This window comes from Salmo trutta, chromosome 21 (assembly GCF_901001165.1).
Source record: "Salmo trutta chromosome 21, fSalTru1.1, whole genome shotgun sequence".
NCBI lineage: Eukaryota > Metazoa > Chordata > Actinopteri > Salmoniformes > Salmonidae > Salmo > Salmo trutta.
Window position 1 is genome coordinate 36,921,960 of NC_042977.1, and position 27,111 is coordinate 36,949,070.

The 27,111-nt window shown below is 47.2% G+C and overlaps 1 pseudogene; it reads right to left on the reverse strand.

Moving 5' to 3' along the window:
• LOC115156448 (protein SGT1 homolog) overlaps positions 1 to 27,111 on the reverse strand; it is a 48,250-nt pseudogene that overhangs the window by 17,805 nt on the left and 3,334 nt on the right.

A 27,111-nucleotide genomic window follows, 5' to 3' on the forward strand; every position in this document is an offset into this window, starting at 1 on the left:
GTTGTGTTGTGTGTATATGTGTCTCCCTGTGTTGTGTTGTGTGTATATGTGTCTCCCTGTGTTGTGTGTGTGTGTATGTGTCTCCCTGTGTTGTGTGTGTATGTGTCTCCCTGTGTTGTGTGTGTATGTGTCTCCCTGTGTTGTGTGTGTATGTGTCTCCCTGTGTTGTGTGTGTATGTGTCTCCCTGTGTTGTGTTGTGTGTATATGTGTCTCCCTGTGTTGTGTTGTGTGTATATGTGTCTCCCTGTGTTGTGTTGTGTGTATATGTGTCTCCCTGTGTTGTGTTGTGTGTATATGTGTCTCCCTGTGTTGTTGTGTGTGTCTCCCTGTGTTGTTGTGTGTGTATATGTGTCTCCCTGTGTTGTGTTGTGTGTATATGTGTCTCCCTGTATTGTGTGTGTGTCTCCCTGTGTTGTGTATGTGTCTCCCTGTGTTGTGTATATGTGTCTCCCTGTGTTGTGTTGTGTGTGTTTGTGTCTCCCTGTGTTGTGTTGTGTATGTCTCTCCCACGTGTGTGTGTGTGTGTGTCTGTGTGTGTGTCTCTCCCTGTGTGTGTTTGTGTGTCCGTGTGTCTCCCTGTGTGTGTGTCTCCCTGTGTATGTCTCTCCCTGTGTGTGTGTCTCTGTCTCCCTGTGTGTGTGTGTGTGTCTCCCTGTGTGTGTCTCCCTGTGTGTGTCTCCCTGTGTGTGTCTCCCTGTGTGTGTCTCCCTGTGTGTGTGTCCCTGTGTGTGTCCCTGTGTGTGTGTGTGTGTGTCTCCCTGTGTGTGTGTCCATGTGTGTGTGTGTCTCCCTGTGTGTATGTGTCTCCCTGTGTGTGTGTATGTGTCTCCCTGTGTTGTGTTGTGTGTGTCTCCATGTGTGTGTGTCTCCCTGTGTTGTGTGTGTGTGTCTCCCTGTGTTGGGTGTGTGTGTCTCTCCCTGTGTGTGTGTGTCCGTGTGTGTGTCTCTCCCTGTGTGTGTGTGTCCCTGTGTGTGTTTCTCCCTGTGTGTGTGTGTGTGTCACCCTGTGTGTGTGTCTGTGTGTGTGTGTGTCTCCCTGTGTGTGTGTGTGTCTCCCTGTGTGTGTGTGTGTCTCCATGTGTGTGTGTGTGTCTCCATGTGTGTGTGTCTCCATGTGTGTGTGTGTGTCTCCCTGTGTGTGTGTGTGTGTCTCCCTGTGTGTGTGTGTGTCTCCCTGTGTGTGTGTGTGTGTGTCTCCCTGTGTGTGTGTGTGTGTGTGTGTCTCCCTGTGTGTGTGTGTGTCTCCCTGTGTGTGTGTGTGTGTGTGTCTCCCTGTGTGTGTGTGTGTGTGTGTGTCTCCCTGTGTGTGTGTGTGTCTCCCTGTGTGTGTGTGTGTGTGTGTCTCCCTGTGTGTGTGTGTGTGTGTCTCCCTGTGTGTGTGTGTGTGTGTCTCCCTGTGTGTGTGTGTGTGTGTGTGTCTCCCTGTGGGTGGTGTGTTTGTGTGTGTCTCCCTGTGTGTGTGTGTGTCTCCCTGTGTGTGTGTGTGTCTCCCTGTGTGTGTGTGTCTCTCCCTGTGTGTGTGTGTCTCCGTGTGTGTGTGTGTCTCCGTGTGTGTGTTTGTGTCTCCGTGTGTGTGTTTGTGTCTCCGTGTGTGTGTGTGTGTCTCCGTGTGTGTGTGTGTCTCCCTGTGTGTGTCTCCATGTGTGTGTCTCCATGTGTGTGTGTGTCTCCATGTGTGTGTGTCTCCCTGTGTGTGTGTGTGTGTGTGTCTCCCTGTGTGTGTGTGTGTCTCCCTGTGTGTGTGTGTGTGTCTCCCTGTGTGTGTGTGTGTGTCTCCATGTGTGTGTGTCTCCGTGTGTGTGTGTCTCCATGTGTGTGTGTGTCTCCATGTGTGTGTGTGTCTCCATGTGTTGTGTGTGTGTCTCCCTGTGTGTGTGTGTGTCTCCCTGTGTGTGTCTCCATGTGTGTGTGTGTGTGTGTCTCCCTGTGTGTGTGTGTGTGTGTGTCTCCCTGTGTGTGTGTGTCTCCCTGTGTGTATGTGTCTCCCTGTGTGTGTATATGTGTCTCCCTGTGTTGTGTTGTGTGTATATGTGTCTCCCTGTGTTGTGTTGTGTGTGTCTCCATGTGTGCGTCTCCCTGTGTTGTGTGTGTGTGTCTCCCTGTGTTGTGTGTGTATGTGTCTCCTTGTGTTGTGTGTGTATGTGTCTCCCTGTGTTGTGTGTATATGTGTCTCCCTGTGTTGTGTGTGTGTGTGTCTCTCCCTGTGTGTGTGTGTCCGTGTGTGTGTGTCTCTCCCTGTGTGTGTGTGTCCGTGTGTGTGTCTCTCCCTGTGTGTGTGTGTGTCCCTGTGTGTGTCTCTCCCTGTGTGTGTGTGTCTCCGTGTGTGTGTGTGTGTCTCTGTCTCCCTGTGTGTGTGTCTCCCTGTGTGTGTGTGTGTGTCTCCCTGTGTGTGTGTGTGTGTCTCCCTGTGTGTGTGTCTCCATGTGTGTGTGTGTGTGTCTCCATGTGAGTGTGTGTGTGTGTGTGTGTGTCTCCATGTGTGTGTGTGTGTGTGTGTCTCCCTGTGTGTGTGTGTGTGTCTCCCTGTGTGTGTGTGTCTCCCAGTGTGTGTGTGTCTCCCAGTGTGTGTGTGTGTCTCCCTGTGTGTGTGTGTGTGTGTGTCTCCCTGTGTGTGTGTGTGTCTCCCTGTGTGTGTGTGTGTGTCTCCCTGTGTGTGTGTGTGTGTGTCTCCCTGTGTGTGTGTGTGTGTGTCTCCCTGTGTGTGTGTCTCCCTGTGTGTGTGTTTGTGTCTCCCTGTGTGTGTGTGTGTGTCTCCCTGTGTGTGTGTCTCCATGTGTGTGTGTCTCCATGTGTGTGTGTGTGTGTGTGTGTGTGTGTGTGTGTGTGTGTGTGTGTGTGTGCGTGTGTGTGCGTGTGTGTGCGTGCGTCCCTGTGTTGGGTGCGAATACCGTTTGCCCAAGAAACAGTGCATGTGAATGAATACAATATGTAATGTGTCTGTGTGGGTGTTGCAAGTGTGTGTCTAGGGCCGGCCATGTATGTGCGCGTGCATGTGTCTCCGTGTGTGTGTCTGTGTGTGTCTCCGTGTGTGTGTGTCTCCGTGTGTGTGTGTCTCCGTGTGTGTGTGTGTGTCTCCGTGTGTGTGTGTGTGTGTCTCCGTGTGTGTGTGTCTCCCTGTGTGTGTCTCCGTGTGTGTGTGTCTCCCTGTGTGTGTGTGTGTGTGTGTGTGTCTCCCTGTGTGTGTGTGTCTCCCTGTGTGTGTGTGTGTCTCCCTGTGTGTGTGTGTGTGTCTCCCTGTGTGTGTGTGTGTCTCCCTGTGTGTGTGTGTGTCTCCCTGTGTGTGTGTGTGTGTCTCCCTGTGTGTGTGTGTGTGTCTCCCTGTGTGTGTGTGTGTGTGTGTGTCTCCCTGTGTGTGTGTGTGTCTCCCTGTGTGTGTGTGTGTGTCTCCCTGTGTGTGTGTGTCTCCCTGTGTGTGTGTGTCCTGGTGGTCTCCCTGTGTGTGTGTGTGTGTCTCCCTGTGTGTGTGTGTGTCTCCCTGTGTGTGTGTGTGTCTCCCTGTGTGTGCGTGTCTCCATGTGTGTGCGTGTCTCCATGTGTGTGCGTGTCTCCATGTGTATGTGTGTCTCCATGTGTGTGTGTGTCTCCATGTGTGTGTGTGTGTGTCTCCATGTGTGTGTGTCTCCCTGTGTGTGTGTCTCCCTGTGTTGTGTGTGTCTCCCTGTGTGTGTGTGTCTCCCTGTGTGTGTGTGTCTCCCTGTGTGTGTGTGTGTCTCCCTGTGTGTGTGTGTGTCTCCCTGTGTGTGTGTGTGTCTCCCTGTGTGTGTGTGTGTCTCCCTGTGTGTGTGTGTCTCCCTGTGTGTGTGTGTCTCCCTGTGTGTGTGTGTGTCTCCCTGTGTGTGTGTGTGTCTCCCTGTGTGTGTGTGTGTCTCCCTGTGTGTGTGTGCGTCTCCCTGTGTGTGTGCGTCTCCCTGTGTGTGCGTGTCCCTGCGTGTGTGCGTGTCCCTGCGTGTGTGCGTGTCCCTGCGTGTGTGTGTCTCCCTGTGTGTGTGTGTCTCCCTGTGTGTGTGTGTGTGTGTGTCTCCCTGTGTGTGTGTGTGTGTCTCCCTGTGTGTGTGTGTGTGTGTCTCCCTGTGTGTGTGTGTCTCCCTGTGTGTGTGTGTGTGTGTGTCTCCCTGTGTGTGTGTGTGTGTGTGTCTCCCTGTGTGTGTGTGTGTCTCCCTGTGTGTGTGTGTCTCCCTGTGTGTGTGTGTCTCCCTGTGTGTGTGTGTCTCCCTGTGTGTGTGTATATGTGTCTCCCTGTGTTGTGTTGTGTGTGTGTGTGTCTCCCTGTGTTGTGTGTATATGTGTCTCCCTGTGTTGTGTTGTGTGTGTGTCTCCATGTGTGTGTGTGTCTCCCTGTGTGTGTGTATATGTGTCTCCCTGTGTTGTGTGTGTGTGTCTCCCTGTGTTTTGTGTGTGTGTCTCCCTGTGTTGTGTGTATATGTGTCTCCCTGTGTTGTGTTGTGTGTGTCTCCCTGGGTTTTGTGTGTGTGTCTCCCTGTGTTGTGTGTGTGTGTGTGTGTGTCTCTCCCTGTGTGTGTGTGTCCGTGTGTGTGTGTATATGTGTCTCCCTGTGTTGTGTTGTGTGTGTGTGTGTCTCCCTGTGTTGTGTGTATATGTGTCTCCCTGTGTTGTGTTGTGTGTGTGTCTCCATGTGTGTGTGTGTCTCCCTGTGTGTGTGTGTATATGTGTCTCCCTGTGTTGTGTGTGTGTGTCTCCCTGTGTTTTGTGTGTGTGTCTCCCTGTGTTGTGTGTATATGTGTCTCCCTGTGTTGTGTTGTGTGTGTGTCTCCATGTGTGTGTGTGTCTCCCTGTGTGTGTGTATATGTGTCTCCCTGTGTTGTGTGTGTGTGTCTCCCTGGGTTTTGTGTGTGTGTCTCCCTGGGTTTTGTGTGTGTGTCTCCCTGTGTTGTGTGTGTGTGTGTGTGTCTCTCCCTGTGTGTGTGTGTCCGTGTGTGTGTGTTTCTCCCTGTGTGTGTGTGTGTGTGTCCGTGTGTCTCCCTGTGTGTGTGTCTCCCTGTGTGTGTCTCTCCCTGTGTGTGTCTCTCCCTGTGTGTGTGTGTGTGTGTGTGTGTCTCCGTGTGTGTGTGTGTGTGTGTGTGTGTCTCCGTGTGTGTGTGTGTGTCTCCCTGTGTGTGTCTCCCTGTGTGTGTGTGTGTGTCTCCCTGTGTGTGTCTCCATGTGTGTGTGTGTCTCCCTGTGTGTGTCTCCATGTGTGTGTGTGTGTCTCCCTGTGTGTGTGTGTGTCTCCCTGTGTGTGTGTGTGTCTCCCTGTGTGTGTGTGTGTCTCCATGTGTGTGTGTGTCTCCATGTGTGTGTGTGTCTCCATGTGTGTGTGTGTCTCCATGTGTGTGTGTGTGTGTCTCCATGTGTGTGTGTGTCCCTGTGTGTGTGTGTCTCCATGTGTGTGTGTGTGTGTCTCCATGTGTGTGTGTGTGTGTCTCCATGTGTGTGTGTGTCCCTGTGTGTGTCTCCCTGTGTGTGTGTGTCTCCCTGTGTGTGTGTGTGTCTCCCTGTGTGTGTGTGTCTCCCTGTGTGTGTGTGTCTCCATGTGTGTGTGTGTCTCCATGTGTGTGTGTGTCTCCATGTGTGTGTGTGTGTGTGTCTCCCTGTGTGTGTGTGTGTGTGTCTCCCTGTGTGTGTCTCCCTGTGTGTGTGTGTGTCCCTGTGTGTGTGTGTGTCTCCCTGTGTGTGTGTGTCTCCCTGTGTGTGTGTCCCTGTGTGTGTGTCCCTGTGTGTGTGTGTCTCCCTGTGTGTGTGTGTCTCCCTGTGTGTGTGTGTCTCCATGTGTGTGTGTGTGTGTCTCCATGTGTGTGTGTGTGTGTGTCTCCATGTGTGTGTGTGTGTGTGTGTCTCCATATGTGTGTGTGTGTCTCCCTGTGTGTGCGTGTGTGTGCGCGTGTCTCCATGTGTGTCTCCATGTGTGTGTGTGTCTCCATGTGTGTGTGTGTCTCCATGTGTGTGTGTGTCTCCCTGTGTGTGTGTGTGTGTCTCCCTGTGTGTGTGTGTCTCCCTGTGTGTGTGTGCGTCTCCCTGTGTGTGTGTGCGCGTCTCCCTGTGTGTGTGTGCGTCTCCCTGTGTGTGTGCGTCTCCCTGCGTGTGTGTGTGTGTGCGTGTCCCTGCGTGTGTGCGTGTCCCTGCGTGTGTGCGTCTCCCTGCGTGTGTGCGTCTCCCTGCGTGTGTGCGTCTCCCTGCGTGTGTGCGTCTCACTGCGTGTGTGTGTCTCCCTGCGTGTGTGTGTCTCCCTGTGTGTGTGTGTCTCCCGTGTGTGTGTGTGTGTCTCCCTGTGTGTGTGTGTCTCCCTGTGTGTGTGTGTCTCCCTGTGTGTGTGTGTCTCCCTGTGTGTGTGTGTGTCTCCCTGTGTGTGTGTGTCTCCCTGTGTGTGTGTGTATATGTGTCTCCCTGTGTTGTGTTGTGTGTGTGTGTCTCCCTGTGTTGTGTGTATATGTGTCTCCCTGTGTTGTGTGTGTGTCTCCATGTGTGTGTGTGTCTCCCTGTGTGTGTGTATATGTGTCTCCCTGTGTTGTGTGTGTGTGTCTCCCTGTGTTTTGTGTGTGTGTCTCCCTGTGTTGTGTGTGTGTGTGTGTGTCTCCCTGTGTGTGTCTCCCTGTGTGTGTGTGTGTGTCTCCATGTGTGTGTCTCCATGTGTGTGTCTCCATGTGTGTGTCTCCCTGTGTGTGTGTGTCTCCCTGTGTGTGTGTGTCTCCCTGTGTGTGTGTGTGTCTCCCTGTGTGTGTGTGTGTGTGTCTCCCTGTGTGTGTGTGTGTGTCTCCCTGTGTGTGTGTGTGTGTCTCCCTGTGTGTGTCTCCCTGTGTGTGTCTCCCTGTGTGTGTCTCCCTGTGTGTGTCTCCCTGTGTGTGTGTCCCTGTGTGTGTCCCTGTGTGTGTGTGTGTGTGTCTCCCTGTGTGTGTGTCCATGTGTGTGTGTGTCTCCCTGTGTGTATGTGTCTCCCTGTGTGTGTGTATGTGTCTCCCTGTGTTGTGTTGTGTGTGTCTCCATGTGTGTGTGTCTCCCTGTGTTGTGTGTGTGTGTCTCCCTGTGTTGTGTGTGTGTGTCTCTCCTGTGTGTGTGTGTGTGTGTGTGTGTCTCTCCTGTGTGTGTGTCCCTGTGTGTGTCTCTCCCTGTGTGTGTGTGTGTGTCACCCTGTGTGTGTCTGTGTGTGTGTGTGTCCCTGTGTGTGTGTGTCTCCCTGGTGTGTGTGTGTCTCCATGTGTGGGTGTGTCTCATGTGTGGTGTCTCCATGTGTGTGTGTGTGTCTCCTGTGTGTGTGTGTGGTGTCTGCGCCCTGCGTGTGTGTGTGTGTGTGTGTGTGTGGGTCTCCCTGTGGTGTGTGTGTGTGTGGTCTCCTGTGTGTGTGTGTGTCTCCCTGTGTGTGTGTGTGTGTGTCTCCCTGTGTGTGTGTGTGGTGTGTCCCTGTGTGTGTGTGGGTCTCCCTGTGGTGTCTCCCTGTGTGTGTCTCCCTGTGTGTGTCTCCCGTGTGTGTTCCCTGTGTGTGTGTCCCTGTGTGTGTCCCTGTGTGTGTGTGTGTGTGTTCCCTGTGTGTGTGTCCATGGTGTGTGTGTCTCCCTGTGTGTAGTGTCTCCTGTGTGTGTGTAGTGTTCTCCTGTGTTGTGTGTGTGTGTCTCCATGTGTGTGTGTCTCCCTGTGTTGTGTGTGTGTCTCCCTGTGTGTTGTGTGTGTCTCCCTGTGTGTGTGTGTCCGTGTGTGTCTCCTGTGTGTGTGTGTCCTGTGTGTGTCTCTCCCTGTGTGTGTGTGTGTGTCACCCTGTGTGTGTGTGTCTGTGTGTGTGTGTCCCTGTGTTGTGTGTGTGTCTCCATGTGTGTGTGTGTCTCCATGTGTGTGTGTGTGTCTCCATGTGTGTGTGTCTCCATGTGTGTGTGTGTGTCTCCCTGTGTGTGTGTGTGTGTCTCCCTGTGTGGTGTGTGTCTCGGCTGTGTGTGTTGTGTGTGTCTCCATGTGTGTGTGTGTGTGTGTGGTCCCTGTGTGTGTGTGTGTGTGTGTGTGTGTGTGTCTCCCTGTGTGTGTGTGTGTGTGTCTCCTGTGTGTGTGTGTGTGGTGTCTCCCTGTGTGTTGTGTGTGTGGTGTGTCTCCTGTGTGGGTGTGTGTGTGTGTGTGTCTCCCTGTGTGTGTGTGTGTGTGTGGTGTCTCCTGTGTGTGTGTGTGTCCCTGTGTGTGTGTGTGTCCCTGTGTGTGTGTGTGTCTCCCTGTGTGTGTGTGTCTCCGTGTGTGTGTGTGTCTCCGTGTGTGTGTTTGTGTCTCCGTGTGTGTGTTTGTGTCTCCGTGTGTGTGTGTGTGTCTCCGTGTGTGTGTGTGTCTCCCTGTGTGTGTCTCCATGTGTGTGTCTCCATGTGTGTGTGTCTCCATGTGTGTGTGTCTCCCTGTGTGTGTGTGTGTGTCTCCCTGTGTGTGTGTGTGTGTCTCCATGTGTGTGTGTCTCCGTGTGTGTGTGTCTCCATGTGTGTGTGTGTCTCCATGTGTGTGTGTGTCTCCATGTGTGTGTGTGTGTGTCTCCCTGTGTGTGTGTGTGTCTCCCTGTGTGTGTCTCCATGTGTGTGTGTGTGTGTCTCCCTGTGTGTGTGTGTGTGTGTCTCCTGGTGGTGTGTTCCCTGTGTGTATGTGTCCCTGTGTGTGTATATGTGTCTCCCTGTGTTGTGTGTGTGTATATGTGTCTCCCTGTGTGTGTTGTGTGTGTCTCCATGTGTGCGTCTCCCTGTGTTGTGTGTGTGTGTCTCCCTGTGTTGTGTGTGTGTATGTGTCTCCTTGTGTGTGTGTGTATGTGTCTCCCTGTGTTGTGTGTATATGTGTCTCCCTGTGTTGTGTGTGTGTGTGTCTCTCCTGTGTGTGTGTGTCCGTGTGTGTGTGTGTGTGTGTGTGTCCGTGTGTGTGTCTCTCCTGTGTGTGTGTGTGTTGTGTGTGTCTCTCCCTGTGTGTGTGTGTCTCCGTGTGTGTGTGTGTGTCTCTGTCTCCCTGTGTGTGTGTCTCCCTGTGTGTGTGTGTGTGTCTCCCTGTGTGTGTGTGTGTGTCTCCCTGTGTGTGTGTCTCCATGTGTTGTGTGTGTGTGTCTCCATGTGAGTGTGTGTGTGTGTGTGTGTGTCTCCATGTGTGTGTGTGTGTGTGTGTCTCCCTGTGTGTGTGTGTGTGTCTCCCTGTGTGTGTGTGTCTCCCAGTGTGTGTGTGTCTCCCAGTGTGTGTGTGTGTGTGTCTCCCTGTGTGTGTGTGTGTGGTGTGTCTCCCTGTGTGTGTCTCCCTGTGTGTGTGTGTGTGTCTCCCTGTGTGTGTGTGTGTGTGTCTCCCTGTGTGTGTGTGGGTGTCTCCCGTGTTGTGTGTGTCTCCCCTGTGTGTGTGTTTGTGTCTCACCTGTGTGTGTGTGTGTGTCTCCCTGTGTGGTGTGTCTCCATGTGTGTGTGTCTCCATGTGGGTGTGTGTGTGGTGTGTGTGTGTGTGTGTGTGTGTGGTGTGTGTGTGTGTGTGTGTGTGTGTGGTGTGTGTTGTGCGTGTGTGTGCGTGCGTCCCTGTGTTGGGTGCGAATACCGTTTGCCCAAGAAACAGTGCATGTGAATTGAATACAATATGTAATGTGTCTGTGTGGGTGTTGCAAGGTGTGTGCTAAGGGCCGGCCATGTATGTGCGCGTGCATGTGTCTCCGTGTGTGTGTCTGTGTGTGTCTCCGTGTGTGTGTGTCTCCGTGTGTGTGTGTCTCCGTGTGTGTGTGTGTGTGTCTCCGTGTGTGTGTGTGTGTGTCTCCGTGTGTGTGTGTGTGTCTCCCTGTGTGTGTCTCCGTGTGTGTGTGTCTCCTGGGTGTGTGTGTGTGTGTGTCTCCTGTGTGTGTGTGTCTCCCTGTGTGTGTGTGTGTGTCTCCCTGTGTGTGTGTGTGTGTCTCCCCTGTGTGTGTGTGTGTGTCTCCCTGTGTGTGTGTGTTGTGTCTCCCTGTGTGTTGTGTGTGTGTGTGTGTGTGTGTGTGTCTCCCTGTGTGTGTGGTGTGTGTCTCTGTGTGTGTGTGTGTGTGTCTCCCTGTGTGTGTGTGTCTCCCTGTGTGTGTGTGTGTCTCCCTGTGTGTGTGTGTGTGTGTGTGTCCCTGTGTGGGTGTGTGTGTGTGTGTGTGTGTGTGTCTCCCTGTGTGTGTGTGTGTCTCCCTGTGTGTGTGTGTGTGTGTGTATGTGTGCGCGTGTGTGCGTCCCTGTGTTGGGTGCGAATACCGTTTGCCCAAGAAACAGTGCATGTGAATGAATACAATATGTAATGTGACTGTGTGGGTTTTGCAAGTGTGTGAGTGTGTGTCTAGGGCCGGCCATGAGAGCCCGTGGAGCCCTGAGTACCAGGAAACAGACAAGGCTTTGTGGGAGTGCACAGGGCCTGCACTCTCCAACCCTCTGTCTTTCTCTCCTCTCCCCAACCCTGTGTCTTTCTCTCCCCCAACACTGTGTCTTTCTCTCCCCCAACCCTGTGTCTTTCTCTCCCCCAACACTGTGTCTTTCTCTCCCCCAACCCTGTGTCTTTCTCTCCCCCAACACTGTGTCTTTCTCTCCCCCCAACCCTGTGTCTTTCTCTCCCCCAACACTTGTGTCTTTTCTTCCTCTCCCCAACACTGTGTCTTTCTCTCCCCCAACACTGTGTCTTTCTCTCCCCCAACCCTGTGTCTTCTCTCCTCTCCCCAACCCTGTGTCTTTCTCTCCCCCAACCCTGTGTCTTTCTCTCCCCCAACACTGTGTCTTCTCTCCCCCAACACTGTGTCTTTCTCTCCCCCCAACACTGTGTCTTTCTCTCCCCCAACCCCTGTGTCTTTCTCTCCCCCAACCCTGTGTCTTTCTCTCCCCCAACCCTGTGTCTTTCTCTCCCCCAACCCTGTGTCTTTCTCTCCCCAACCCTGTGTCTTTCTCTCCCCCAACACTGTGTCTTTCTCTCCCCCAACACTGTGTCTTTCTCTCCCCCAACCCTGTGTCTTTCTCTCCCCCAACACTGTGTCTTTCTCTCCCCCAACACTGTGTCTTTCTCTCCTCCCCCAACACTGTGTCTTTCTCTCCCCTCCCCAACACTGTGTCTTTCTCTCCCCCAACCCTGTGTCTTTCTCTCCCCCAACCCTGTGTCTTTCTCTCCCCCCAACCCTGTGTCTTTCTCTCCCCCAACCCTGTGTCTTTCTCTCCCCCAACCCTGTGTCTTTCTCTCCCCCAACCCTGTGTCTTTCTCTCCCCCAACACTGTGTCTTTCTCTCCCCCAACCCTGTGTCTTTCTCTCCCCCAACACTGTGTCTTTCTCTCCTCTCCCCAACACTGGGTCTTTCTCTCCCCTCCCCAACACTGTGTCTTTCTCTCCCCCAACCCTGTGTCTTTCTCTCCCCCAACCCTGTGTCTTTCTCCTCCCTCCCAACCCTGTGTCCTTTCTCTCCCCCAACCCTGTGTCTTTCTCTCCCCAACCCTGTGTCTTTCTCTCCCCCAACCCTGTGTCTTCTCTCCTCTCCCCAACCCTGTTTTTTTCTCCTCCCCCAACCCTGTGTCTTTCTCTCCCCCCACCCCTGTGTCTTTCTCTCCTCTCCCCAACACTGTGTCTTTCTCTCCCCCAACCCTGTGTCTTTCTCTCCCCCACCCCTGTGTCTTTCTCTCCCCCAACCCTGTGTCTTTCTCTCCCCCACCCCTGTGTCTTTCTCTCCTCTCCCCAACACTGTGTCTTTCTCTCCCCCAACACTGTGTCTTTCTCTCCCCCAACCCTGTGTCTTTCTCTCCCCCAACCCTGTGTCTTTCTCTCCCCCAACACTGTGTCTTTCTCTCCTCTCCCCAACCCTGTGTCTTTCTCTCCCCCCAACCCTGTGTCTTTCTCTCCCCCAACCCTGTGTCTTTCTCTCCCCCAACGCCTGGTCTTCTCTCCCCCAACACTGTGTCTTCTCCCCCCAACCCTGTGTCTTTCTCTCCCCCCAACCCTGTGTCTTTCTCTCCCCCCCAACACTGTGTCCTTTCTCTCCCCCAACACTGTGTCTTTCTCTCTCCCCCAACCCTGTGTCTTTCTCTCCCCCAACCCTGTGTCTTTCTCATCCCCCAACACTGTGTCTTTCTCTCCCCCAACACTGTGTCCTTTCTCTCCCCCAACCCTGTGTCTTTCTCCTCCCCCCAACCCGTGTCTTTCTCTCCCCCAACCCTGTGTCTTTCTCTCCCCCAACCCTGTGTCTTTCTCTCCCCAACCCTGTGTCTTTCTCCTCCCCCAACCCTGTGTCTTTCTCTCCCCCAACCCTGTGTCTTTCTCCCTCCCAACCCTGTGTCTTTCTCTCCCCCAACACTGTGTCTTTCTCTCCTCCCAACACTGTGTCTTTCTCTCTCCCCCAACACTGTGTCTTTCTCTCCCCCAACACTGTGTCTTTCTTTCCTCTCCCCCCCAACACTGTGTCTTTCTCTCCCCCAACCCGGTGTCTTTCTCTCCCCCCAACCCTGTGTCTTTCTCTCCCCCAACCCTGTGTCTTTCTCTCCCCCCACACTGTGTCTTTCTCTCCCCCCAACCCTGTGTCTTTCTCTCCCCCAAACACTGTGTCTTTCTCTCCCCCAACACTGTGGTCTTTCTCTTCCCCCCAACACTGTGTCTTTCTCTCTCCCCCAACACTGTGTCTTTCTCTCCCCCAACCCTGTGTCTTTCTCTCCCCCAACCCTGTGTCTATCTCTCTCCCCCAACCCTGTGTCTTTCTCTCCCCCAACCCTGTGTCTTTCTCTCCCCCAACCCTGTGTCTTTCTCTCCCCCAACCCTGTGTCTTTCTCTCCCCCAACACTGTGTCTTTCTCTCCCCCAACCCTGTGTCTTTCTCTCCCCAACCCTGTGTCTTTCTCTCCCCCAACACTGTGTCTTTCTCTCCCCCCACCCTGTGTCTTCTCTCCCCCCAACCCTGTGTCTTTCTCTCCCCCCAACACTGTGTCTTTCTCTCCCCCAACCCTGTGTCTTTCTCTCCCCCACACTGTGTCTTTCATCTCCCCCAACCCTGTGTCTTTCTCTCCCCCAACACTGTGTCTTTCTCTCCCCCAACACTGTGTCTTTCTCTCCCCCAACACTGTGTCTTTCTCTCCCCCAACACTGTGTCTTTCTCTCCCCCAACCCTGTGTCTTTCTCTCCCCCAACCCTGTGTCTTTCTCTCCCCCCAACACTGTGTCTTTCTCTCCCCCAACACTGTGTCTTTCTCTCCCAAACACTGTGTCTTTCTCCTCCCCCAACACTGTGTCTTTCTCTCCCCCAACCCTGTGTCTTTCTCTCCCCCAACCCTGTGTCTTTCTCTCCCCCAACCCTGTGTCTTTCTCTCCCCCACCCCTGTGTCTTTCTCTCCCCCAACCTGTGTCTTTCTCTCCCCAACCCTGTTGTCTTTCTCTCCCCAACCCTGTGTCTTCCTCTCCCCCAACCCTGTGTCTTTCTCTCCTCTCCCCCAACACTGTGTCTTTCTCTCCCCCAACACTGTGTCTTTCTCTCCCCCAACACTGTGTCTTTCTCTCCCCCACCCCCTCTCCTCTCCGCTCCTCACCCACCCCTTCCCGCTTCTTCTCTCCCCCCGACCCCTCTTGAGCTTCAACACACGTGCACCTCTGGGTCTGCTGTCGCCATGGTGAACTATGAGTGAGTGAGTGAGTGACTGAGTGTGTGTGTGTGTGTGTGTGTGTGTGTGTGTGTGTGTGTGTGTGTGTGTGTGTGTGTGTTTGTGGGGAGGGGGGGAAAGAGGTGCTACATCCTCTCTCTAGGGGGTAAACTAGTTTTGGCATTGGCTGGCAGGAACTCAGGAATAACTTCTCACTTCTCTACCTCACTTTCTAATCCATTTCTTCTTCTTTCTGTGTCCCTCCATCTTTTCCCCTCTCTGCTGAGCTATGAGGCTGCATGTCTATCTGTCCTCCAAATCATCTCTCCCTTCACTCTCTGTCATCCTACCCCCGTTGTGCCGTGTGTGTGGCATGTCCCACTATCTCGTTAGCAGACTGAGCACCATCTCATGCCCTGAGCGAGCCCCGACAGCCTACACCTATCCACAGATTCCCAAAGCACACTCGATGGGTTGGCTCTTTCTCTCCCTCTCACCCAAACCCTTTTAGACATGTACACACAAAACACAGGATGAAATTCTCACCAACTCATTGGATCCGTTTCAAGCTAGTCACACACTCATTGAAACCTTTTCAAGCGTGCCATTTGTCGTCTCGACCACAACCAGTTCAACTGAATACAGCAGAAACACCAGAGCCATGGAGAGATGCCTACACCAGGGCTCTCCAACCCGGTTCCTGGAGAGCTTCCCTCCTGTATCACTCCAACCCCAGTTGTAACTAACCTGGTTCAGCTTATCAACCAGCTAATTATTAGAATCGGGTGCGCTAGATTATGGTTGGAGAAAAACCTACAGGGCGGTACTAGGAACAGGGTTTGGCAGCAGGTAGTCTAGCGGTCAAGAGCTGACAAAGTGAAAAATCTGTCAATGTGCCCTTGAGCAAAAGCACAACACTAATTGCTCCTGTAAATTGCTGTGGATAAGAGTTACTGCTAAATGACTAAAATGTAAAAATGTGAGACCCCTGGTCTACACTATATACACACATATTAGTGTACACTAACAAGTGTCCTTCCCACTCATTAATGTCCATAATTACCAACAACTTCAGAGCTTGTTAATCCTCACAGGGAAGCTCTCTGGTGTGTGTTGACACAGTCAGGTCTGTATTAAAGAGGACTCTCTACTAATGGTTAATTACCACATTCCAGTGTGGTTATTCTCTGGTAACCTGCTGTGTGTTAAATCACATCGCTATGGGTTCCTTATAAAGACTTTGAAGGCTGCAATTTTATGCCCTTTTTGAGGCAAATGGTAGTTCTGATAGGCTGAGTGGTTTGACGTGTGTGTTACCTTTGTGGAGAGGACCTTGAAGGTGCTGTGTTGGGGGACAATGGGATGCAGCAGGTTCATGTTCAAGCTGAAGTCCTCCCCCGAAGGAAGCTTCACCACAGCCGACAACTACAGAGAGAGAGATACACACAATTATAAAACACACACCTCTTTTTATAGAGGGGTGGGGGTCGAGGACCGTTTCGTCAAATTCACCCTGAGGGGTTTAGTGCTGGTCTGAAATCAGTTGGGCTTTCTTTCTTGGGATTGGGGATTTAGACTTAGATCTAGGAACAGTTTACCCTCCCTGAGTTTACAGGCACCCCTGAGGGCCTAGCTGTGGGAGTGAGTGAGCGTGTATGTATGAAGGCACATGTGCCCATAGGAGTGCCCCTGGAGGAAAAGCCCCTAGCCATCTTAATACCCCTAATAACACCTCCCCTACTGTTCTCACAACCACAGAAAGAGAGAGTGGGCAAGGGCAGAGAGAAGGGAGGGGTGCGAGATGTGGAATTGGAATCAGGCCCCTCTCTGTGTGTTTCAGAGGGAGCGCTGCTCTACTGTAACGAGACCTCAGGGGACACAACAACCCCCTATTTTTACTGCTGTACTGCTGTGTACGCACACGAGCCCTACTCAGCCTCTGGGCGAATGACTCCCCTGAAATCTTTCATTTCAGATCCAGAACATCCATTACTCCTCATCTCCATCTCATTAAAACCCAAATCATTAATTTACAGCACAGATCCAACACTATGCCCATACGTCGAATTGATTCAATGTTATCTACACCACCGCCGCAAACAGACTCATTTTAACGTCAATAAGATGAGAAATAAAGACATGCTAGGGACAGCTTCCTCCTCAACAACTATACAGGGCTGCTAATACTCTGGCAGCACTCGTGACAGCTTGGAACTGTACTTCTCTCTCCTCAAGAACCCCTTACACTGACGTGTGTGTGCGGGTATATAAACTCAAAAAAGAAAGGTCCTCTTACTGTCAACTGCGTTAATTTTCAGCAAACTTAACATGTGTAAATATTTGTATGAACATAACAAGATTCAACAACTGAGACGTACACTGAACAAGTTCCACAGACATGTGACTAACAGAAATTGAATAATGTGTCCCTGAACAAAGTGAGGGTCAAAATCAAAAGTAACAGTCAGGATCTGGTGTGTCCACCATCTGCATTAACTTCTTTGGGATCTGGGGGCAGTATTGAGTAGCTTGGATGAATAAGGTGCACAGATTAAACTGCCTGCTACTCAGGCCCAAAAGCTAGAATATGCATATAATTAGTAGATTTGGATAGAAAACACTGAAGTTTCTAAAACTGTTTGAATGATGTCTGTGAGTATAACAGAACTCATATGGCAGGCAAAAACCTGAGAAAAAAAATCACACCAGGAAGTGGGAAATCTGAGGTTTGTAGTTTTTCAAGTGATTGCCTATCCAATATACAGTGTCTGTGGGGTCAGAATGCACTTCCCAAGGCTTCCACTAGATGTAAACAGTCTTTAGAACATTGTTTCAGGCTTCTACTGTGAAGGGGAGAGAATAAGAGCTGTTTAACCTGTTGGGGACCCTTTCGAGATAGGATCCCGGTAACGGGATTGCTTGACAAGATAGCAAAAATCAAATAATTTCAATTTCTCAAACAATCAACAATTTTACACCATTTGAAAGATAAACATCTCCTTAATCCAACCACATTGTCCGATTTCAAAGAGGCTTTACAGCGAAAGCATAAAGTTAGATTATGTTAGGACAGTACATAGACAAAAAATTACACACAGCCATTTTCAATGCAAGGACAGGCGTCACCAAAAGCAGAAAACCAGCTAAAATTATGCACTAACCTTTGACAATCTTCATCAGATGACACTCCTAGGACATTATGTTAGACAATACATGCATTTTTTGTTCTATCAAGTTCATATTTATATCCAAAAACAGCATTTTACATTGGCACGTGACGTTCAGAAAATGTATTTCCCCCAAAACTGCCGGTGAATCAGCACTACAATTTACAAAAATACTCGTCATAAACGTTGATAAAATATTAAACTGTTATTCAAAGAATTATAGATTAACAGCTCCTGAATGCAACCGCATTGACAGATTTCAAAATCACTTTACTGGGAAAGCACACTTTGCAATAATCTGAGTACTGAGCTGAGAAAAATACACTACGCAATACAGATAGCCGCCATTTTTGGAGTCATCTAAATGCATAAATAGCATTAGAAATATTCACTTACCTTTAATAATCTTCATCAGAAGGCACTTCCAGGAATCACAGGTCCACAACAAATGTTTTGTTCGATAAAGTTCATAATTTATGTCCAAATTACTCCATGTTGTTTGCACGTTCAGTAAGCTACTCAAAATGTAGGACGCGCGAGGAAAATGTCACAACGAAAAGTTTTTTAAAAATCTATTTACGTTCGTTCAAACATGTCAAACGTTGTATAGCATCAATCTTTAGGGCCTTTATAACGTGAAACTTCAATAATATTCCAACCGGACCCATGTATTGTCTTGAAAAGCGTTTTGGAACAGAGCTACCTCTCGCGTGAATGCGCGCCAATGAACTGACATCCTTCCCTGGGTTACCAACTTCCCAGCCTTCTCATTCGGTCTCTGTTCATCATAGACGCCTCAAACAACTTTCTAAAGACTGTTGACATCTAGTGGAAGCCTTAGGAAGTGAAAAATGAATCCTTAGTCACTGTGTGTTCGATTGGCAATGACTTGAAAAACCTACAGGCACCAGATTTTTAATTTCCTGGTTGTATTTTTCTCAGGTTTTTGCCTGCCATATGAGTTCTGTTATACTCACAGACACCATTCTAACAGTTTTAGAAACTTCAGAGTGTTTTCTATCCAAATCTACTAATAATATGCATATTCTAGTTTCAGGGCCCGAGTAGCAGGCAGTTTAATTTGGGCACGTCATTCATCTGAATTTTCGAAGACTGCCCCGCCACTAAAAAGTTAATCAAATAAGAACTGTCTTCTAAATTAGGGTTATTTTAGATGACGACATCTAAAATGACAACTAGCAGATTGTCGTTTAGCTATGTTTTTGGGGATGAACATTGTTTACATCCATCCAGCTTTTTTATGACCAGCACTGTAGGTGCGAGACAACTTTACCAGCATCATAGCATACGTATCGATGAATCGTTGTGACATATGAAATACGAGTGAGTGTAATCAATGTGTAATAACTAAGTAAAAAATGTATGAACGTGTTAAATTATTATCCGACGTGCAGTCGTATTCAGGTCCTGATTGGTCAACAAGCTTATTTGACACATCAAAGTGCCATTTGACATGTATCTTTTTTGACACGCAAAGACCCAAACGTCGTTCCATAGATATCCTGGATGAGACGACTGAACAAATGAACAACAAAACAGCACAGCAAGTAAGTGAAAGAAATAGGTTATTATTATGTTTTACTGGTAAATGGGGACATGCATAAATGCCAACAAAATAACTTTTTGGTCAATGTGGTGTGTGTGTGCAACCTTTATTTAACTAGGCAAGTCAGTTACGAATAAATTCTTATTTACAATGACGGCCTACCCCAGACTATGCAGGGCCAATTGTGGGCCGCCCGATGGGACTCCTAATCACGGCCGGGTGTGATACAGCCTGGATTCGAACCAGGGACTGTAGGTACGCCTCTTACACTGAGATGCCTTCGACCGCGGCATCCATGTGTCTGTGTGTTTATTTAACTGTACTAGAATGCTTAAAAGGCCCCTAAAATATTAAATATCAGTTATCGGTATTGGGGTTTTTTTGGCAAGGAAAATATCGCATATCGGCCAAAAATGTCATATCGGTGCATCATTACCCTATATATAGCCTCGCTATTGTTATTTTACTGCTGCTCTTTAATTATTTGTTATATATTTTTGGAGGGGTATTTTTCTTAAAACTGTATTGTTGGTTAAGGGCTTCTAAGTAAGCATTTCACTAAGGTCTACACCTATTGTATTCAGCGCATGTGACAAATACAATTTTATTAGAAAAGTAGTGCACTATAGAGAATAGGGTGATATTTGGAATACAACCATGAAGTATACTTACTTGATGTGTGGTGTCTGCTGTGGCATCCAGGCATCCCAGGAAAAGAGAGAAAGTTTAAACAAACAAAAATAGGAGAGAAAGAGACAGGGCTTACTGGATGTGCTCGTTCTCTCACTCTAGCAATTAGAACAGAATAAGTAAGGTTTGGAAAGTTGGGAACAACAGTGCCCCCATGAGGCGGAGAGTGGAACTGAACACCAGAAAAACCTGTATACAGTCGTAAGGTTTGCGTTGGTTGATTTATTTCAGTTTGAAAATACACACAATATATACATAAATAAAAATTAAAAAATTACCAGGGATAGCACAAAGTAAATTACTTATTTCCATTGTGACACTTTAAAAGTGCATGGTGCACTCACCTTAGTCTCGTTTCCGTTCTGATTCGCCGCTGCAAGGGACAGGAAACAGAATGTTACAGTCAAACAGTTTTCCATTACTCATACATTAACCGAACAGAGGAACACACAAACACGCGCAAGAAAGCGCCACAGACACACACCTCCCTGACATCGCAGAGGAAGTTCGTATGCCAGTCCATCCACACCTATTAAAACCCCAACGTATTTACCAGTTATGTCTGTTCTAATATTCACTGCTTTCATTAGAGAGAGAGGAGGCAGAGGGAGGCGTGTGTGAGTGATATCGCCATGTGCACACCACGTTTTGATGTGAGTGGGGGAGTCACACAGAAGCGCCTGGAGGTAAGCACTGTCACTATACACATGAAAGAGACGGGAGGTAACTCACAGAGTAAGGCCAGCTCATGGCAACAGACGACTGAGGTGTGTGTGTGTGTGCACTGAATATGTGTAGTTTTTAATCTGTTTGAAGACGTATTATCCGTGTGTGTGTGTGTATGTATATTTTGTTATAGATGGGGGGGAGGGTCACATGGCTGTTTTGAACGCGAGCCCAACACCCCATGGATGTGTGTGTGTGTGGAACTGTGTGGATGTTTACTGGGGTTGATCTGAGGCATGGCACCTCTCCCCCACCCACCACCCCAGACAGATACACTGTACATTATTAATGTGATCCAAACAGGTTCAGTTTAAACCCTTTGAGACGACAACCACAGACACACACAGCTTCTCTAATGAAGAGTTTAGTTAGTACAGTGTTAGAATTCAGATAGAGGTGGGAGATGGGCCTGTGGCTAGGGCTTAGACGGTGGTTGAGCTAAGAGAACAGATCCTACTTACTCGCCATCATCTCCTCACAGTGTTTGAGCCATGTTCGGAAAGTGTCATCTGAACCTGTGGAGCCGAAAAGAGAACACAGTGTTCAGACAATCTCACCCAGTTGGAACACAACTACTGCAGGCAGAATCTACACACAGCCACTTACACTTCTGTACATTTGACCAGAATGGAAGGTGTATCCGATACAGTTAATATTCCTATCAGAGGCCAAGAGCTGTTACTATTAGGGATGTGCAGCTCTCCTTTCATGAACGATTCGATATGCATCTAAATGCATGGTCTCCGATACGATACAGGAACAACACTTTTTAGTTTGTGTGTGTGTGTGTCAATGGTGTGTGTAGCCACCTGAGCTGAGCAATTGGGCAGACTGAGCATCTACCACCCCACTATCAGATTAGGGATGGGGAAATGTATGCTTTTTGTCCCCCAACTTTTTAAAATCTGAAACCACCATTCCACACTGATTAACTTGTCATTTTTTCAGATTGAAAATGTTTTGAACTAGTACTTCGTCAATAGAATGGCATTTAGCCAATTAACATAAAGCAGCTCTGGATTTTACCTGTCTTGGAAGCGAATGGTTTAGACTGTTTGTAATTTTACAGGAGCTCTCCCTAACGAGAAATGATTGGTCCTTTATAAAATTACCCTGTTCATGTAAAAATGACCAATTACACTGACTGTTTAAAGCAAAAGTAGCAAAACTATTTCTTATGGTGACTCTAAATACAACCTGAATGATAGAAAACCCCAATCAGCAGTTCCACTCTGGTAGGCTACACAACTCCAGTCAAAAACAATTTTCTACATTTGTTAACAATGACCCAGCAAAATACATAGGCTTCATTAGCTGAGTGACAACCTATGATCTGACATTATGGAAAGTCATTTTACAAGCATCTGAATGCTGAAGGTGCCAGATGTACGAATATACTATTAGAACAGGGATAGGCCTACCTCCCATTGGCTTGAGCAGCTGTGTTTCCCGCACTTTTCACACAGTTGATATCTGACAGTCATACGCAGTTACATGTATAAAAGTTGGATAGGCTACTGAACTGAAGGAGGAAGCATCCGTTCAGTCACAACAGTTAAAAGGTATTTTCCAAATAAAGAAACAGTGAACCGGAAATGTGTAATATTTGAATCGGTTTTCTGAGCGATGCATACTTCCTTTGGATCGGTTCAAACCGATGCACTCATATCTTAAACATTAGAACCGGGGGCCGATGCGTATCGGTGAATCGTTACATACCTAGTTACTATATTTCTAACACCAACAATATCTTACGGTTTTAGATCTACAGTACCAGTCAAACGTTTGGACACACCTACTCATTCAAGAGTTTTTACTATTTTCTACATTGTAGAATAATAGTGAAGACAACAAAACTATGAAATAACACCTATGGAATCATGTAGTAAGCAAAAAAGTGTTAAACAAAACAAAATATATTTTATATTTGAGATTCTTCAAAGCAGCCACCCTTTGTCTTGACATCTTTGCACACTCTTGGCATTCTCTCAACCAGCTTCATGAGGAATGCTTTTGCAACAGTCTTGAAGAAGTTACCACATATATTGAGCACTTGTTGGCTGCTTTTCCTTCACTCTGCAGTCCAACTCATCCCAAACCATCTCAATTGGGTTGAGGTCGGGTGATTGCAGAGGCCAGGTCATCTGATGCAGCACTCCATCACTCTCCTTCTTGATGTTGAGATATGTCTGTTACTTGAACTCTGTGAAGCATTTATTTGGGCTGCAATAACTGGTAATTCTAATGAACTTATCCTCTGCAGCAGAGGTAACTCTGGGTCTTCCTTTCCTGTGGCGGTCCTCGTGAGAGCCAATTTCATTATAGCGCTTGACGTTTTTAGGCAACTGCACTTGAATAAACTTTCAAAGTTCTTGAAATGTTCCGTATAGACTGACCTTCATGTCTTAAAGTAATGGTGGACTGTCATTTCTCTTTGCTTATTTGAGCTGTTCTTGCCATAATATAGACTTGGTCTTTTACCAAATAGGGCTATTTTCTGTATACCACCCCTACCTTGTCACAACACAACTGATTGGCTCAAATGCATTAAGAATGAAATTCCACAAATTAACAAGACACACTTGTTAATTGGAATGCATTCCAGGTGACCACCTCATGAAGCTGGTTGATAGAATGCCAAGAGTGTGAAAAGCTGTCATCAAGACAAAGGGTGGCTACATTGAAGAATCTCAAATATAAAATAAATGTTGATTTGTTGAACACTTTTTTGGTTACTACAAAATTCCATGTGTGTTATTTCATAGTTTTGATGTCTTCACTATTATTATACAATATAGAAAATAGTAAAAATAAAGAAAAACCCTTGAATGAATAGGTGTGTCCAAACGTTAGACTGGTACTGTACATGACGTGTCTAAGGATAGGGGTAAGGGGTCAGTTTGAGATTTAGGGATTAGGGGAAGGTGTTAGTGGAAGGGTGTAGGTGCTGAAATGAAACCAGGCCCCACTTGTCCCCTCAGCAGGCCTCACCATCCAGGCTGTGTGAAGGCAGCATGTGACACCTCAAAGTGGTTCAGGTGGTACTCTGCCATTCTGAAGGGAGGGAGACAGGGGCAGGCTTGTTATCAGTAACAGATAGAAACTCAGGGAAAAACTGACACCAATTTAAGTTTGACATATATAATGATTTAAGGGGGATGTGGAGTGGCAGGGTTCATGCACATTTTAACAGATGGAATATCATGCCTACTCCATGACTTAACCAAATGTCCATGACCAACAATTGGTGGTGTCTCTATGTACGTAGAATAAAAGTAAGCAGAATGTGGTATTGACACTGGGAGGTTACTCTCTGATCCCATGTACCATCTCCTGATGTTGTACAAGGCACTTAACCCCCCCACAGTCACAGAAATAAAGTCAGACAGACATTCCTGCCAGAAAATACACAAGCTGCAAAAGTAAATGCATGTCAACTCAGCTATCATGGGCTAGGGCCAAACTACACACATACCCTGTTCTCATGAAGGCAATGGAATGCCTTCATAGTCACATACACAGAGTAGGTAAGTCTTACCCCATTCTCATGAAGGCAAGAAGAAGGCTGGGTTTGAGCTGCTGGGTTTTCTTGGCATCGTTGACAGCACCTGTAGAGACAGACAGACACACACACACAAGAAACATAGCTTAAGTTTCTGTAGCAAAGACAAACATATAGAACTAACATAAGACAATCACTTGAATTAAATTATTCAAATTTCAGAAAATCATTAAAGAAAGGCTGGATTTTATCAAAAGTTAGAGCAGTAGTTTGTCGACCAAATCAAATTTTATTTTCACATGAGCCGAATACAACAGTGAAATGCTTATTTACAAGCCCAACCAACAATACTTTAAGAAGATGCAAGGATTGGGGTTAGGGTCTGACTGATAGCAGTACTTTAGGGTTAAGTTTGGGGAATATGTTGGGGGTTAGGATGAGACTTACAGCTGTAGTTTTTCAGCTGAAGGTGGGCGTAGGCTCGTTGGCAGAACCATTCTGCATTGTCAGTGTCCTTCCAAGGCTTCATTCAGTTCCTGTGGGAAAATTTCAGTGTCATCAAATAGGCAAGTTTGGGGTCAATTTAATTAAATTCCCAAGATACATATGTTTATGAGCACTAGCGAAGGTTGACTGTTGCTTGGATACGTTTTCATGTTCCCAACAACTTAACCTGGCATTCTGCACAAAATCTACACTTACATTAGCTAGCTAGCTATAATAAAGTGTGACGAGAGGTGGTTAGCCAGTTAATTAGCTATGCTGGTTAGATTTCTTGGTTTCTTGTCCAAGCTGTTAGCTAACTGCTGTAAAAAGTAACAAATCACTAAACAGAGGTAAAGACAGTTTCAAGTTGGATATTAGACGGATATTCGCGCTTTCAAACCTCAATAGCTTCCAAACCACTTGAGCCACAGACTCCAAATAAGTGTCATGTTGGAAAAATTGTGCACGACATTGCACAGGTCTTATTTTCATGATTTGGACATTAATTCGCTTTCCAAAGCTAATAAAGATGTGGAAATGTGAGCAGCATTTTGTATTCCAAGTTGAATTAGTTAGGGAGCGTAAACAAAGTACAAACTTTTTTAACATTCAAATTTCAATAGCTCCTTGGTCATGTGACCTACTGACTTCAAACAAGGTTCAGAATGTCCACTGACTACCCTTCTATATTGCACACCCTTTGGTTTGTCAATTTTCATCTCACATGGTTATCCATTAATTTTTCAAAATGTAGAATTTCAATAGCTCCTTGGTCATGTGACCTGGTGACTTCAAACAAGGTTCAGAATGTCCACTCAGTGGGCCTACACATTTCACACCCTTTAGTTTGTCCATTTTTATCTCACAGGGTTTTACATGAATTTTTCAATATTTAGAATTTCAATAGCTCCTTGGTCATGTGACCTGGTGAATTCAAACAAGGTGCAGAATGTCCACTGACTACCCTTCTATATTGCACACCCTTTAGTTTGTTCATTTACATCTCACATGGTTTTACATTAATTTTTCACCATTTAGAATTTCAATAGCTCCTTGGTCATGTGACCTAGTGACTTCAAACAAGGTTCAGAATATCCACTGCGTGGGCCTACTTTCATCTCATGCTATTAGACTTAAATCTGTAAGCTTTGCAGGCCTTCATTATACATGGGTGTTAAAAATATATATATTTTAAGTCAACAAATGTTCCATCCTCGCAATAACTATCTTTCACATGGACACTGAAAAGATCCGCAAATGGCTGTATGTGGTATGGATTAGAGGTCGACCGATTATGATTTTTCAACACCGATACCGATTATTGGAGGACCAAAAGGCCGATACCGATTAATCGGCCTATTTATTTATTTATTTGTAATAATGACAATTACAACAATACTGAATGAACACTTATTTTAACTTAATATAATACATCAATAAAATAAATGTAGCCTCAAATACATAATGAAACATGTTCAATTTGGTTTAAATAATGCAAAAACAAAGTGTTGGAGAAGAAAGTCAAAATGCAATATGTGCCATGTAAGAAAGCTAACGTTTAAGTTCCTTGCTCAGAACATGAGAACATATGAAAGCTGGTGGTTCCTTTTAACATGAGTCTTCAATATTCCCAGGTAAGAAGTTTTAGGTTGTAGTTATTATAGGAATTCTAGGACTATTTCTCTCTATACGATTTGTATTTCATATACCTTTGACTATTGGATGTTCTTATAGGCACTTTAGTATTGCCAGTGTGACAGCATAGCTTCCGTCCCTCTCCTCGCTCCTACCTGGGCTTGAACCGGGAACACATCGACAACAGCCACCCTCGAAGCAGCATTACCCATGCAGAGCAAGGGGAAAAACTACTCCAAGACTCAGAGCGAGTGACTTTTGAAGCGCTATTAGCTTGGACCCCGCTAACTAGCTAGCCATTTCACATCGGTTACCCCAGCCTAATCTCGGGAGTTGATAGGCTTGAAGTCATAAACAGCTGGCTAAAAAAGCTGCTGGCTAAACGCACTAAAGTTCTGTTTGAATGAATGCTTACGAGCCTGCTGGTACCTACCACCGCTCAGTCAGACTGCTCTATCAAATCATAGACTTAATTATAATATAATAAACACACAGAAATACGAGCCTTAGGTCATTAATATGGTCGAATCCGGAAACTATCATCTCGAAAACAAAACGTTTATTCTGTCAGTGAAATACGGAACCGTTCCGTATTTTATCTAACGGGTGGCATCCCTAAGTCTAAATATTCCGGTTACATTGCACAACCTTCAATGTTATGTCATAATTACGTAAAACTCTGGCAAATTAGTTGGCAACGAGCCAGGCGGCCCAGACTGTTGCAAATACCCTGACTCTGCGTGCAATGAACGCAAGAGAAGTGACACAATTTCACCTGGTTAATATTGACTGCTAACCTGGATTTCTTTTAGCTAAATATGCAGGTTTAAAAATATATACTTCTGTGTATTGATTTTAAGAAAGGCATTGATGTTTATGGTTAGGTAGTCGTGCAACGATTGTGCTTTTTTCGCAAATGCGCTTTTCTTAAATCATCCCCCGTTTGGCGAAGTTGGCTGTCTTTGTTAGGAAGAAATAGTCTTCACACAGTTCGCAACGAGCCAGGCGGCCCAAACTGCTGCATATACCCTGACTCTGTTGCAAGAGGTGACACACTTTCCCTATTTAAAATAAATTCATGTTAGCAGGCAATATTAACCAAATATACAGGTTTAAAAATATATACTTGTGTATTGATTTTAAGGAAGACATTGATGTTTATGGTTAGGTACATGTTGGAGCAACGACAGTGCTTTTTCGCGAATGCGCACCGCATCGATTATATGCAACGCAGGACAGGCTAGATAAACTAGTAATATCATCAACCATGTGTAGTTAACTAGTGATTATGATTGATTGATTGTTTTTTATAAGATAAGTTTAATGCTAGCTAGCAACTTACCTTGGCTTCTTACTGCATTCGCGTAACAGGCAGGCTCCTCGTGGAGTGCAATGTAAAGCAGGTGGTTAGAGCGTTGGACTAGTTAACCTTAACGTTGCAAGATTGAATCCCCGAGCTGACAAGGTAAAAATCTGTCGTTCTGCCCCTGAACAAGGCAGTTAACCAACCGTTCCTAGGCAGTCATTGAAAATAAGAATGTGTTTTTAACTGACTTGCCTAGTTAAATAAAGGTGTGTATAAAAAATAACAATTATTATTATTATTTTTTAAACGGCCAAATCGGTGTCCAAAAATACCGATTTGGCCGATTGTTATGAAAACTTGAAATCGGCCCTAATTAATTCGGCCATTGCGATTAATCAGTCGACCTCTATTTCAGAGTTCAACAAAGCCAACAACTGCTTCATGTGTGCCACTGATAAAGAATCTGGATGTGGCCCAAAGACTGACTGGGGTAGTAACTTTAACATGTTTATTATCTTT